Genomic DNA, 14,098 nt, shown 5'->3' on the forward strand with positions numbered 1-14,098 from the left:
CTACAAAGAGAGCAGCAATTTGGATTTGTTACTATGTTACCTAGAAGAATAACAAACTGTGCAAGGATGGAGGTTGTAGGAGCAAGGAGAAGTTGTCTGTAAAGTTGGTGGATGCCTATTTTCCATTTTGCAGTCCCTTGTCTCCCTCTTGTGGCCTCCTGGAGGCAACTAGCTGTGCAAAAAAAAGACAGCCTGGCGGCCGGCTGTTGCAGTGTTGCCCTCTCAGGCAACACTGAGTGACTGACTGAGCCTCACCGTCTTATATAAAGTTCAGACGGAACTTTGCACGTGTCATAGTGGAGCCCTCAGGATTCCAGAGCCAGCTTTCTGACATCATAATGGGGCCTCAGAGATAAAAGCCTGGGCCCAGGCAGTGTTGGTCAGTGCTGCTCAGCAGGCAGCACTGGACTGGACTGGATTACAGCTGATACAAGGTGTGAAGGAACAAGGGGTGGCTGTGGGCATGCACTTGCTGCCGCTGCCAGTGTTTATCTGCATGGCAGCAGGGCATTTGGGCGTTGCCAGGAAGGCGTTTTTATGTAGATTCCTCCTCTTTCAGCACTGCATTGTGGTGCAAGCAAAAGAAGCAAATCCTGTCTGGCTTCCTCTCCGGCCTTTATTCACCTCCCGTGTAGCTGTGAGTGTGTGAGCCTGCAGGGCCCCATGGAATTGCCTAGAAGTAGGCTGAATCGCTGCAAGGGCTGAACAGCAGTATCGGGCAGGCTCGGGCAACGCGCGGCCCATTCGGGTTATCGCTTCTCGGCCTTTTGGCTAAGATCAAGTGTAGTATCTGTTCTTATCAGTTTAATATCTGATACGTCCCCTATCTGGGGACCATATATTAAATGGATTTTTAGAACAGGGAGATGGAAATAGAGCTTGCTCTGTCCACTCCACGCATTGACCTGGTATTGCAGTATTTCCAGGACCGGTGCACCCTTTCCTTATGTGTTGACTAAAAGCAGATTCCAAAAGTGTTTTTTGTCTTTGCTATTGTTTCTGTCTTTCTGAAGGGATCTCCCCTTTTAATCCCATTATTTCAACACCTGTTGGACAATGCATGAGTGATAATGAGCTCATTGATTAAATGCAATTAATGAATAGATTGCCACCTCTTGTTGTGTGTCGTCTGTGTTTCTGTGTTTCCGGCATTTCACATTGGAACACCTCATTCACCTTCCTTGTCTTCTCTCCGCCCTCCCTTTTAGGTAAGTTAAAGAGCTGCACCTGAGCCAGCCACTGATTGATTGATTGATTGATTGATTGATTGATTGATTGATTGATTGATTGATGCAGCACAACAGTCAAATAGTGGAGTGGAGTAGGGGAACAGCAAACAGCCAATAAAGCAGCCCGCCCGCTCGCCTGCCCGCCACAATGGACCTACCTGTGTACACTAGATGGATGTGATGGAATGTACTGTCGTCCCTACATTTCAAGAAGAAGTAAGAATTGCAGTTGCAACAAAGCCTTGCTTGCCTACAAAGAGAGCAGCAATTTGGATTTGTTACTATGTTACCTAGAAGAATAACAAACTGTGCAAGGATGGAGGTTGTAGGAGCAAGGAGAAGTTGTCTGTAAAGTTGGTGGATGCCTATTTTCCATTTTGCAGTCCCTTGTCTCCCTCTTGTGGCCTCCTGGAGGCAACTAGCTGTGCAAAAAAAAGACAGCCTGGCGGCCGGCTGTTGCAGTGTTGCCCTCTCAGGCAACACTGAGTGACTGACTGAGCCTCACCGTCTTATATAAAGTTCAGACGGAACTTTGCACGTGTCATAGTGGAGCCCTCAGGATTCCAGAGCCAGCTTTCTGACATCATAATGGGGCCTCAGAGATAAAAGCCTGGGCCCAGGCAGTGTTGGTCAGTGCTGCTCAGCAGGCAGCACTGGACTGGACTGGATTACAGCTGATACAAGGTGTGAAGGAACAAGGGGTGGCTGTGGGCATGCACTTGCTGCCGCTGCCAGTGTTTATCTGCATGGCAGCAGGGCATTTGGGCGTTGCCAGGAAGGCGTTTTTATGTAGATTCCTCCTCTTTCAGCACTGCATTGTGGTGCAAGCAAAAGAAGCAAATCCTGTCTGGCTTCCTCTCCGGCCTTTATTCACCTCCCGTGTAGCTGTGAGTGTGTGAGCCTGCAGGGCCCCATGGAATTGCCTAGAAGTAGGCTGAATCGCTGCAAGGGCTGAACAGCAGTATCGGGCAGGCTCGGGCAACGCGCGGCCCGTTCGGGTTATCGCTTCTCGGCCTTTTGGCTAAGATCAAGTGTAGTATCTGTTCTTATCAGTTTAATATCTGATACGTCCCCTATCTGGGGACCATATATTAAATGGATTTTTAGAACAGGGAGATGGAAATAGAGCTTGCTCTGTCCACTCCACGCATTGACCTGGTATTGCAGTATTTCCAGGACCGGTGCACCCTTTCCTTATGTGTTGACTAAAAGCAGATTCCAAAAGTGTTTTTTGTCTTTGCTATTGTTTCTGTCTTTCTGAAGGGATCTCCCCTTTTAATCCCATTATTTCAACACCTGTTGGACAATGCATGAGTGATAATGAGCTCATTGATTAAATGCAATTAATGAATAGATTGCCACCTCTTGTTGTGTGTCGTCTGTGTTTCTGTGTTTCCGGCATTTCACATTGGAACACCTCATTCACCTTCCTTGTCTTCTCTCCGCCCTCCCTTTTAGGTAAGTTAAAGAGCTGCACCTGAGCCAGCCACTGATTGATTGATTGATTGATTGATTGATTGATTGATTGATTGATTGATTGCAGCACAACAGTCAAATAGTGGAGTGGAGTAGGGGAACAGCAAACAGCCAATAAAGCAGCCCGCCCGCTCGCCTGCCCGCCACAATGGACCTACCTGTGTACACTAGATGGATGTGATGGAATGTACTGTCGTCCCTACATTTCAAGAAGAAGTAAGAATTGCAGTTGCAACAAAGCCTTGCTTGCCTACAAAGAGAGCAGCAATTTGGATTTGTTACTATGTTACCTAGAAGAATAACAAACTGTGCAAGGATGGAGGTTGTAGGAGCAAGGAGAAGTTGTCTGTAAAGTTGGTGGATGCCTATTTTCCATTTTGCAGTCCCTTGTCTCCCTCTTGTGGCCTCCTGGAGGCAACTAGCTGTGCAAAAAAAAGACAGCCTGGCGGCCGGCTGTTGCAGTGTTGCCCTCTCAGGCAACACTGAGTGACTGACTGAGCCTCACCGTCTTATATAAAGTTCAGACGGAACTTTGCACGTGTCATAGTGGAGCCCTCAGGATTCCAGAGCCAGCTTTCTGACATCATAATGGGGCCTCAGAGATAAAAGCCTGGGCCCAGGCAGTGTTGGTCAGTGCTGCTCAGCAGGCAGCACTGGACTGGACTGGATTACAGCTGATACAAGGTGTGAAGGAACAAGGGGTGGCTGTGGGCATGCACTTGCTGCCGCTGCCAGTGTTTATCTGCATGGCAGCAGGGCATTTGGGCGTTGCCAGGAAGGCGTTTTTATGTAGATTCCTCCTCTTTCAGCACTGCATTGTGGTGCAAGCAAAAGAAGCAAATCCTGTCTGGCTTCCTCTCCGGCCTTTATTCACCTCCCGTGTAGCTGTGAGTGTGTGAGCCTGCAGGGCCCCATGGAATTGCCTAGAAGTAGGCTGAATCGCTGCAAGGGCTGAACAGCAGTATCGGGCAGGCTCGGGCAACGCGCGGCCCGTTCGGGTTATCGCTTCTCGGCCTTTTGGCTAAGATCAAGTGTAGTATCTGTTCTTATCAGTTTAATATCTGATACGTCCCCTATCTGGGGACCATATATTAAATGGATTTTTAGAACAGGGAGATGGAAATAGAGCTTGCTCTGTCCACTCCACGCATTGACCTGGTATTGCAGTATTTCCAGGACCGGTGCACCCTTTCCTTATGTGTTGACTAAAAGCCTTATGTGTTGACTAAAAGCAGATTCCAAAAGTGTTTTTTGTCTTTGCTATTGTTTCTGTCTTTCTGAAGGGATCTCCCCTTTTAATCCCATTATTTCAACACCTGTTGGACAATGCATGAGTGATAATGAGCTCATTGATTAAATGCAATTAATGAATAGATTGCCACCTCTTGTTGTGTGTCGTCTGTGTTTCTGTGTTTCCGGCATTTCACATTGGAACACCTCATTCACCTTCCTTGTCTTCTCTCCGCCCTCCCTTTTAGGTAAGTTAAAGAGCTGCACCTGAGCCAGCCACTGATTGATTGATTGATTGATTGATTGATTGATTGATTGATTGATTGATTGATGCAGCACAACAGTCAAATAGTGGAGTGGAGTAGGGGAACAGCAAACAGCCAATAAAGCAGCCCGCCCGCTCGCCTGCCCGCCACAATGGACCTACCTGTGTACACTAGATGGATGTGATGGAATGTACTGTCGTCCCTACATTTCAAGAAGAAGTAAGAATTGCAGTTGCAACAAAGCCTTGCTTGCCTACAAAGAGAGCAGCAATTTGGATTTGTTACTATGTTACCTAGAAGAATAACAAACTGTGCAAGGATGGAGGTTGTAGGAGCAAGGAGAAGTTGTCTGTAAAGTTGGTGGATGCCTATTTTCCATTTTGCAGTCCCTTGTCTCCCTCTTGTGGCCTCCTGGAGGCAACTAGCTGTGCAAAAAAAAGACAGCCTGGCGGCCGGCTGTTGCAGTGTTGCCCTCTCAGGCAACACTGAGTGACTGACTGAGCCTCACCGTCTTATATAAAGTTCAGACGGAACTTTGCACGTGTCATAGTGGAGCCCTCAGGATTCCAGAGCCAGCTTTCTGACATCATAATGGGGCCTCAGAGATAAAAGCCTGGGCCCAGGCAGTGTTGGTCAGTGCTGCTCAGCAGGCAGCACTGGACTGGACTGGATTACAGCTGAAACAAGGTGTGAAGGAACAAGGGGTGGCTGTGGGCATGCACTTGCTGCCGCTGCCAGTGTTTATCTGCATGGCAGCAGGGCATTTGGGCGTTGCCAGGAAGGCGTTTTTATGTAGATTCCTCCTCTTTCAGCACTGCATTGTGGTGCAAGCAAAAGAAGCAAATCCTGTCTGGCTTCCTCTCCGGCCTTTATTCACCTCCCGTGTAGCTGTGAGTGTGTGAGCCTGCAGGGCCCCATGGAATTGCCTAGAAGTAGGCTGAATCGCTGCAAGGGCTGAACAGCAGTATCGGGCAGGCTCGGGCAACGCGCGGCCCGTTCGGGTTATCGCTTCTCGGCCTTTTGGCTAAGATCAAGTGTAGTATCTGTTCTTATCAGTTTAATATCTGATACGTCCCCTATCTGGGGACCATATATTAAATGGATTTTTAGAACAGGGAGATGGAAATAGAGCTTGCTCTGTCCACTCCACGCATTGACCTGGTATTGCAGTATTTCCAGGACCGGTGCACCCTTTCCTTATGTGTTGACTAAAAGCAGATTCCAAAAGTGTTTTTTGTCTTTGCTATTGTTTCTGTCTTTCTGAAGGGATCTCCCCTTTTAATCCCATTATTTCAACACCTGTTGGACAATGCATGAGTGATAATGAGCTCATTGATTAAATGCAATTAATGAATAGATTGCCACCTCTTGTTGTGTGTCGTCTGTGTTTCTGTGTTTCCGGCATTTCACATTGGAACACCTCATTCACCTTCCTTGTCTTCTCTCCGCCCTCCCTTTTAGGTAAGTTAAAGAGCTGCACCTGAGCCAGCCACTGATTGATTGATTGATTGATTGATTGATTGATTGATTGATTGATTGATTGATTGATGCAGCACAACAGTCAAATAGTGGAGTGGAGTAGGGGAACAGCAAACAGCCAATAAAGCAGCCCGCCCGCTCGCCTGCCCGCCACAATGGACCTACCTGTGTACACTAGATGGATGTGATGGAATGTACTGTCGTCCCTACATTTCAAGAAGAAGTAAGAATTGCAGTTGCAACAAAGCCTTGCTTGCCTACAAAGAGAGCAGCAATTTGGATTTGTTACTATGTTACCTAGAAGAATAACAAACTGTGCAAGGATGGAGGTTGTAGGAGCAAGGAGAAGTTGTCTGTAAAGTTGGTGGATGCCTATTTTCCATTTTGCAGTCCCTTGTCTCCCTCTTGTGGCCTCCTGGAGGCAACTAGCTGTGCAAAAAAAAGACAGCCTGGCGGCCGGCTGTTGCAGTGTTGCCCTCTCAGGCAACACTGAGTGACTGACTGAGCCTCACCGTCTTATATAAAGTTCAGACGGAACTTTGCACGTGTCATAGTGGAGCCCTCAGGATTCCAGAGCCAGCTTTCTGACATCATAATGGGGCCTCAGAGATAAAAGCCTGGGCCCAGGCAGTGTTGGTCAGTGCTGCTCAGCAGGCAGCACTGGACTGGACTGGATTACAGCTGATACAAGGTGTGAAGGAACAAGGGGTGGCTGTGGGCATGCACTTGCTGCCGCTGCCAGTGTTTATCTGCATGGCAGCAGGGCATTTGGGCGTTGCCAGGAAGGCGTTTTTATGTAGATTCCTCCTCTTTCAGCACTGCATTGTGGTGCAAGCAAAATAAGCAAATCCTGTCTGGCTTCCTCTCCGGCCTTTACTCACCTCCCGTGTAGCTGTGAGTGTGTGAGCCTGCAGGGCCCCATGGAATTGCCTAGAAGTAGGCTGAATCGCTGCAAGGGCTGAACAGCAGTATCGGGCAGGCTCGGGCAACGCGCGGCCCGTTCGGGTTATCGCTTCTCGGCCTTTTGGCTAAGATCAAGTGTAGTATCTGTTCTTATCAGTTTAATATCTGATACGTCCCCTATCTGGGGACCATATATTAAATGGATTTTTAGAACAGGGAGATGGAAATAGAGCTTGCTCTGTCCACTCCACGCATTGACCTGGTATTGCAGTATTTCCAGGACCGGTGCACCCTTTCCTTATGTGTTGACTAAAAGCAGATTCCAAAAGTGTTTTTTGTCTTTGCTATTGTTTCTGTCTTTCTGAAGGGATCTCCCCTTTTAATCCCATTATTTCAACACCTGTTGGACAATGCATGAGTGATAATGAGCTCATTGATTAAATGCAATTAATGAATAGATTGCCACCTCTTGTTGTGTGTCGTCTGTGTTTCTGTGTTTCCGGCATTTCACATTGGAACACCTCATTCACCTTCCTTGTCTTCTCTCCGCCCTCCCTTTTAGGTAAGTTAAAGAGCTGCACCTGAGCCAGCCACTGATTGATTGATTGATTGATTGATTGATTGATTGATTGATTGATGCAGCACAACAGTCAAATAGTGGAGTGGAGTAGGGGAACAGCAAACAGCCAATAAAGCAGCCCGCCCGCTCGCCTGCCCGCCACAATGGACCTACCTGTGTACACTAGATGGATGTGATGGAATGTACTGTCGTCCCTACATTTCAAGAAGAAGTAAGAATTGCAGTTGCAACAAAGCCTTGCTTGCCTACAAAGAGAGCAGCAATTTGGATTTGTTACTATGTTACCTAGAAGAATAACAAACTGTGCAAGGATGGAGGTTGTAGGAGCAAGGAGAAGTTGTCTGTAAAGTTGGTGGATGCCTATTTTCCATTTTGCAGTCCCTTGTCTCCCTCTTGTGGCCTCCTGGAGGCAACTAGCTGTGCAAAAAAAAGACAGCCTGGCGGCCGGCTGTTGCAGTGTTGCCCTCTCAGGCAACACTGAGTGACTGACTGAGCCTCACCGTCTTATATAAAGTTCAGACGGAACTTTGCACGTGTCATAGTGGAGCCCTCAGGATTCCAGAGCCAGCTTTCTGACATCATAATGGGGCCTCAGAGATAAAAGCCTGGGCCCAGGCAGTGTTGGTCAGTGCTGCTCAGCAGGCAGCACTGGACTGGACTGGATTACAGCTGATACAAGGTGTGAAGGAACAAGGGGTGGCTGTGGGCATGCACTTGCTGCCGCTGCCAGTGTTTATCTGCATGGCAGCAGGGCATTTGGGCGTTGCCAGGAAGGCGTTTTTATGTAGATTCCTCCTCTTTCAGCACTGCATTGTGGTGCAAGCAAAAGAAGCAAATCCTGTCTGGCTTCCTCTCCGGCCTTTATTCACCTCCCGTGTAGCTGTGAGTGTGTGAGCCTGCAGGGCCCCATGGAATTGCCTAGAAGTAGGCTGAATCGCTGCAAGGGCTGAACAGCAGTATCGGGCAGGCTCGGGCAACGCGCGGCCCGTTCGGGTTATCGCTTCTCGGCCTTTTGGCTAAGATCAAGTGTAGTATCTGTTCTTATCAGTTTAATATCTGATACGTCCCCTATCTGGGGACCATATATTAAATGGATTTTTAGAACAGGGAGATGGAAATAGAGCTTGCTCTGTCCACTCCACGCATTGACCTGGTATTGCAGTATTTCCAGGACCGGTGCACCCTTTCCTTATGTGTTGACTAAAAGCAGATTCCAAAAGTGTTTTTTGTCTTTGCTATTGTTTCTGTCTTTCTGAAGGGATCTCCCCTTTTAATCCCATTATTTCAACACCTGTTGGACAATGCATGAGTGATAATGAGCTCATTGATTAAATGCAATTAATGAATAGATTGCCACCTCTTGTTGTGTGTCGTCTGTGTTTCTGTGTTTCCGGCATTTCACATTGGAACACCTCATTCACCTTCCTTGTCTTCTCTCCGCCCTCCCTTTTAGGTAAGTTAAAGAGCTGCACCTGAGCCAGCCACTGATTGATTGATTGATTGATTGATTGATTGATTGATTGATTGATGCAGCACAACAGTCAAATAGTGGAGTGGAGTAGGGGAACAGCAAACAGCCAATAAAGCAGCCCGCCCGCTCGCCTGCCCGCCACAATGGACCTACCTGTGTACACTAGATGGATGTGATGGAATGTACTGTCGTCCCTACATTTCAAGAAGAAGTAAGAATTGCAGTTGCAACAAAGCCTTGCTTGCCTACAAAGAGAGCAGCAATTTGGATTTGTTACTATGTTACCTAGAAGAATAACAAACTGTGCAAGGATGGAGGTTGTAGGAGCAAGGAGAAGTTGTCTGTAAAGTTGGTGGATGCCTATTTTCCATTTTGCAGTCCCTTGTCTCCCTCTTGTGGCCTCCTGGAGGCAACTAGCTGTGCAAAAAAAAGACAGCCTGGCGGCCGGCTGTTGCAGTGTTGCCCTCTCAGGCAACACTGAGTGACTGACTGAGCCTCACCGTCTTATATAAAGTTCAGACGGAACTTTGCACGTGTCATAGTGGAGCCCTCAGGATTCCAGAGCCAGCTTTCTGACATCATAATGGGGCCTCAGAGATAAAAGCCTGGGCCCAGGCAGTGTTGGTCAGTGCTGCTCAGCAGGCAGCACTGGACTGGACTGGATTACAGCTGATACAAGGTGTGAAGGAACAAGGGGTGGCTGTGGGCATGCACTTGCTGCCGCTGCCAGTGTTTATCTGCATGGCAGCAGGGCATTTGGGCGTTGCCAGGAAGGCGTTTTTATGTAGATTCCTCCTCTTTCAGCACTGCATTGTGGTGCAAGCAAAATAAGCAAATCCTGTCTGGCTTCCTCTCCGGCCTTTACTCACCTCCCGTGTAGCTGTGAGTGTGTGAGCCTGCAGGGCCCCATGGAATTGCCTAGAAGTAGGCTGAATCGCTGCAAGGGCTGAACAGCAGTATCGGGCAGGCTCGGGCAACGCGCGGCCCGTTCGGGTTATCGCTTCTCGGCCTTTTGGCTAAGATCAAGTGTAGTATCTGTTCTTATCAGTTTAATATCTGATACGTCCCCTATCTGGGGACCATATATTAAATGGATTTTTAGAACAGGGAGATGGAAATAGAGCTTGCTCTGTCCACTCCACGCATTGACCTGGTATTGCAGTATTTCCAGGACCGGTGCACCCTTTCCTTATGTGTTGACTAAAAGCAGATTCCAAAAGTGTTTTTTGTCTTTGCTATTGTTTCTGTCTTTCTGAAGGGATCTCCCCTTTTAATCCCATTATTTCAACACCTGTTGGACAATGCATGAGTGATAATGAGCTCATTGATTAAATGCAATTAATGAATAGATTGCCACCTCTTGTTGTGTGTCGTCTGTGTTTCTGTGTTTCCGGCATTTCACATTGGAACACCTCATTCACCTTCCTTGTCTTCTCTCCGCCCTCCCTTTTAGGTAAGTTAAAGAGCTGCACCTGAGCCAGCCACTGATTGATTGATTGATTGATTGATTGATTGATTGATTGATTGATTGATGCAGCACAACAGTCAAATAGTGGAGTGGAGTAGGGGAACAGCAAACAGCCAATAAAGCAGCCCGCCCGCTCGCCTGCCCGCCACAATGGACCTACCTGTGTACACTAGATGGATGTGATGGAATGTACTGTCGTCCCTACATTTCAAGAAGAAGTAAGAATTGCAGTTGCAACAAAGCCTTGCTTGCCTACAAAGAGAGCAGCAATTTGGATTTGTTACTATGTTACCTAGAAGAATAACAAACTGTGCAAGGATGGAGGTTGTAGGAGCAAGGAGAAGTTGTCTGTAAAGTTGGTGGATGCCTATTTTCCATTTTGCAGTCCCTTGTCTCCCTCTTGTGGCCTCCTGGAGGCAACTAGCTGTGCAAAAAAAAGACAGCCTGGCGGCCGGCTGTTGCAGTGTTGCCCTCTCAGGCAACACTGAGTGACTGACTGAGCCTCACCGTCTTATATAAAGTTCAGACGGAACTTTGCACGTGTCATAGTGGAGCCCTCAGGATTCCAGAGCCAGCTTTCTGACATCATAATGGGGCCTCAGAGATAAAAGCCTGGGCCCAGGCAGTGTTGGTCAGTGCTGCTCAGCAGGCAGCACTGGACTGGACTGGATTACAGCTGATACAAGGTGTGAAGGAACAAGGGGTGGCTGTGGGCATGCACTTGCTGCCGCTGCCAGTGTTTATCTGCATGGCAGCAGGGCATTTGGGCGTTGCCAGGAAGGCGTTTTTATGTAGATTCCTCCTCTTTCAGCACTGCATTGTGGTGCAAGCAAAAGAAGCAAATCCTGTCTGGCTTCCTCTCCGGCCTTTATTCACCTCCCGTGTAGCTGTGAGTGTGTGAGCCTGCAGGGCCCCATGGAATTGCCTAGAAGTAGGCTGAATCGCTGCAAGGGCTGAACAGCAGTATCGGGCAGGCTCGGGCAACGCGCGGCCCGTTCGGGTTATCGCTTCTCGGCCTTTTGGCTAAGATCAAGTGTAGTATCTGTTCTTATCAGTTTAATATCTGATACGTCCCCTATCTGGGGACCATATATTAAATGGATTTTTAGAACAGGGAGATGGAAATAGAGCTTGCTCTGTCCACTCCACGCATTGACCTGGTATTGCAGTATTTCCAGGACCGGTGCACCCTTTCCTTATGTGTTGACTAAAAGCAGATTCCAAAAGTGTTTTTTGTCTTTGCTATTGTTTCTGTCTTTCTGAAGGGATCTCCCCTTTTAATCCCATTATTTCAACACCTGTTGGACAATGCATGAGTGATAATGAGCTCATTGATTAAATGCAATTAATGAATAGATTGCCACCTCTTGTTGTGTGTCGTCTGTGTTTCTGTGTTTCCGGCATTTCACATTGGAACACCTCATTCACCTTCCTTGTCTTCTCTCCGCCCTCCCTTTTAGGTAAGTTAAAGAGCTGCACCTGAGCCAGCCACTGATTGATTGATTGATTGATTGATTGATTGATTGATTGATTGATTGATTGATGCAGCACAACAGTCAAATAGTGGAGTGGAGTAGGGGAACAGCAAACAGCCAATAAAGCAGCCCGCCCGCTCGCCTGCCCGCCACAATGGACCTACCTGTGTACACTAGATGGATGTGATGGAATGTACTGTCGTCCCTACATTTCAAGAAGAAGTAAGAATTGCAGTTGCAACAAAGCCTTGCTTGCCTACAAAGAGAGCAGCAATTTGGATTTGTTACTATGTTACCTAGAAGAATAACAAACTGTGCAAGGATGGAGGTTGTAGGAGCAAGGAGAAGTTGTCTGTAAAGTTGGTGGATGCCTATTTTCCATTTTGCAGTCCCTTGTCTCCCTCTTGTGGCCTCCTGGAGGCAACTAGCTGTGCAAAAAAAAGACAGCCTGGCGGCCGGCTGTTGCAGTGTTGCCCTCTCAGGCAACACTGAGTGACTGACTGAGCCTCACCGTCTTATATAAAGTTCAGACGGAACTTTGCACGTGTCATAGTGGAGCCCTCAGGATTCCAGAGCCAGCTTTCTGACATCATAATGGGGCCTCAGAGATAAAAGCCTGGGCCCAGGCAGTGTTGGTCAGTGCTGCTCAGCAGGCAGCACTGGACTGGACTGGATTACAGCTGATACAAGGTGTGAAGGAACAAGGGGTGGCTGTGGGCATGCACTTGCTGCCGCTGCCAGTGTTTATCTGCATGGCAGCAGGGCATTTGGGCGTTGCCAGGAAGGCGTTTTTATGTAGATTCCTCCTCTTTCAGCACTGCATTGTGGTGCAAGCAAAAGAAGCAAATCCTGTCTGGCTTCCTCTCCGGCCTTTATTCACCTCCCGTGTAGCTGTGAGTGTGTGAGCCTGCAGGGCCCCATGGAATTGCCTAGAAGTAGGCTGAATCGCTGCAAGGGCTGAACAGCAGTATCGGGCAGGCTCGGGCAACGCGCGGCCCGTTCGGGTTATCGCTTCTCGGCCTTTTGGCTAAGATCAAGTGTAGTATCTGTTCTTATCAGTTTAATATCTGATACGTCCCCTATCTGGGGACCATATATTAAATGGATTTTTAGAACAGGGAGATGGAAATAGAGCTTGCTCTGTCCACTCCACGCATTGACCTGGTATTGCAGTATTTCCAGGACCGGTGCACCCTTTCCTTATGTGTTGACTAAAAGCAGATTCCAAAAGTGTTTTTTGTCTTTGCTATTGTTTCTGTCTTTCTGAAGGGATCTCCCCTTTTAATCCCATTATTTCAACACCTGTTGGACAATGCATGAGTGATAATGAGCTCATTGATTAAATGCAATTAATGAATAGATTGCCACCTCTTGTTGTGTGTCGTCTGTGTTTCTGTGTTTCCGGCATTTCACATTGGAACACCTCATTCACCTTCCTTGTCTTCTCTCCGCCCTCCCTTTTAGGTAAGTTAAAGAGCTGCACCTGAGCCAGCCACTGATTGATTGATTGATTGATTGATTGATTGATTGATTGATTGATTGATTGATTGATGCAGCACAACAGTCAAATAGTGGAGTGGAGTAGGGGAACAGCAAACAGCCAATAAAGCAGCCCGCCCGCTCGCCTGCCCGCCACAATGGACCTACCTGTGTACACTAGATGGATGTGATGGAATGTACTGTCGTCCCTACATTTCAAGAAGAAGTAAGAATTGCAGTTGCAACAAAGCCTTGCTTGCCTACAAAGAGAGCAGCAATTTGGATTTGTTACTATGTTACCTAGAAGAATAACAAACTGTGCAAGGATGGAGGTTGTAGGAGCAAGGAGAAGTTGTCTGTAAAGTTGGTGGATGCCTATTTTCCATTTTGCAGTCCCTTGTCTCCCTCTTGTGGCCTCCTGGAGGCAACTAGCTGTGCAAAAAAAAGACAGCCTGGCGGCCGGCTGTTGCAGTGTTGCCCTCTCAGGCAACACTGAGTGACTGACTGAGCCTCACCGTCTTATATAAAGTTCAGACGGAACTTTGCACGTGTCATAGTGGAGCCCTCAGGATTCCAGAGCCAGCTTTCTGACATCATAATGGGGCCTCAGAGATAAAAGCCTGGGCCCAGGCAGTGTTGGTCAGTGCTGCTCAGCAGGCAGCACTGGACTGGACTGGATTACAGCTGATACAAGGTGTGAAGGAACAAGGGGTGGCTGTGGGCATGCACTTGCTGCCGCTGCCAGTGTTTATCTGCATGGCAGCAGGGCATTTGGGCGTTGCCAGGAAGGCGTTTTTATGTAGATTCCTCCTCTTTCAGCACTGCATTGTGGTGCAAGCAAAAGAAGCAAATCCTGTCTGGCTTCCTCTCCGGCCTTTATTCACCTCCCGTGTAGCTGTGAGTGTGTGAGCCTGCAGGGCCCCATGGAATTGCCTAGAAGTAGGCTGAATCGCTGCAAGGGCTGAACAGCAGTATCGGGCAGGCTCGGGCAACGCGCGGCCCGTTCGGGTTATCGCTTCTCGGCCTTTTGGCTAAGATCAAG

The 14,098-nt window shown here is 48.0% G+C and overlaps 9 non-coding genes across 9 annotated transcripts; all 9 read left to right on the forward strand.

The window, feature by feature from the left end:
* The first annotated feature begins 751 nt into the window (after window positions 1-751).
* Window positions 752-942, forward strand: LOC142701620 (U2 spliceosomal RNA). The gene has a single exon (XR_012866957.1). It is a non-coding gene; the product is annotated as a U2 spliceosomal RNA (small nuclear RNA).
* Window positions 943-2,230: 1,288 nt separating this feature from the next.
* On the forward strand, window positions 2,231-2,421 carry LOC142701621 (U2 spliceosomal RNA). The gene has a single exon (XR_012866958.1). It is a non-coding gene; the product is annotated as a U2 spliceosomal RNA (small nuclear RNA).
* Window positions 2,422-3,706: 1,285 nt separating this feature from the next.
* Window positions 3,707-3,897, forward strand: LOC142701623 (U2 spliceosomal RNA). Its single transcript, XR_012866959.1, has one exon. It is a non-coding gene; the product is annotated as a U2 spliceosomal RNA (small nuclear RNA).
* A 1,308-nt stretch (window positions 3,898-5,205) lies between these two features.
* On the forward strand, window positions 5,206-5,396 carry LOC142701624 (U2 spliceosomal RNA). Its single transcript, XR_012866960.1, has one exon. It is a non-coding gene; the product is annotated as a U2 spliceosomal RNA (small nuclear RNA).
* Window positions 5,397-6,688: 1,292 nt separating this feature from the next.
* Window positions 6,689-6,879, forward strand: LOC142701625 (U2 spliceosomal RNA). Its single transcript, XR_012866961.1, has one exon. It is a non-coding gene; the product is annotated as a U2 spliceosomal RNA (small nuclear RNA).
* A 1,280-nt stretch (window positions 6,880-8,159) lies between these two features.
* LOC142701626 (U2 spliceosomal RNA) lies at window positions 8,160-8,350 on the forward strand. Its single transcript, XR_012866962.1, has one exon. It is a non-coding gene; the product is annotated as a U2 spliceosomal RNA (small nuclear RNA).
* Window positions 8,351-9,630: 1,280 nt separating this feature from the next.
* LOC142701627 (U2 spliceosomal RNA) lies at window positions 9,631-9,821 on the forward strand. The gene has a single exon (XR_012866963.1). It is a non-coding gene; the product is annotated as a U2 spliceosomal RNA (small nuclear RNA).
* Window positions 9,822-11,105: 1,284 nt separating this feature from the next.
* LOC142701628 (U2 spliceosomal RNA) lies at window positions 11,106-11,296 on the forward strand. Its single transcript, XR_012866964.1, has one exon. It is a non-coding gene; the product is annotated as a U2 spliceosomal RNA (small nuclear RNA).
* Window positions 11,297-12,584: 1,288 nt separating this feature from the next.
* Window positions 12,585-12,775, forward strand: LOC142701629 (U2 spliceosomal RNA). The gene has a single exon (XR_012866965.1). It is a non-coding gene; the product is annotated as a U2 spliceosomal RNA (small nuclear RNA).
* The last annotated feature ends 1,323 nt before the right edge of the window (window positions 12,776-14,098 follow it).

Source organism: Rhinoderma darwinii, unplaced genomic scaffold (assembly GCF_050947455.1).
Source record: "Rhinoderma darwinii isolate aRhiDar2 unplaced genomic scaffold, aRhiDar2.hap1 Scaffold_2142, whole genome shotgun sequence".
NCBI lineage: Eukaryota > Metazoa > Chordata > Amphibia > Anura > Rhinodermatidae > Rhinoderma > Rhinoderma darwinii.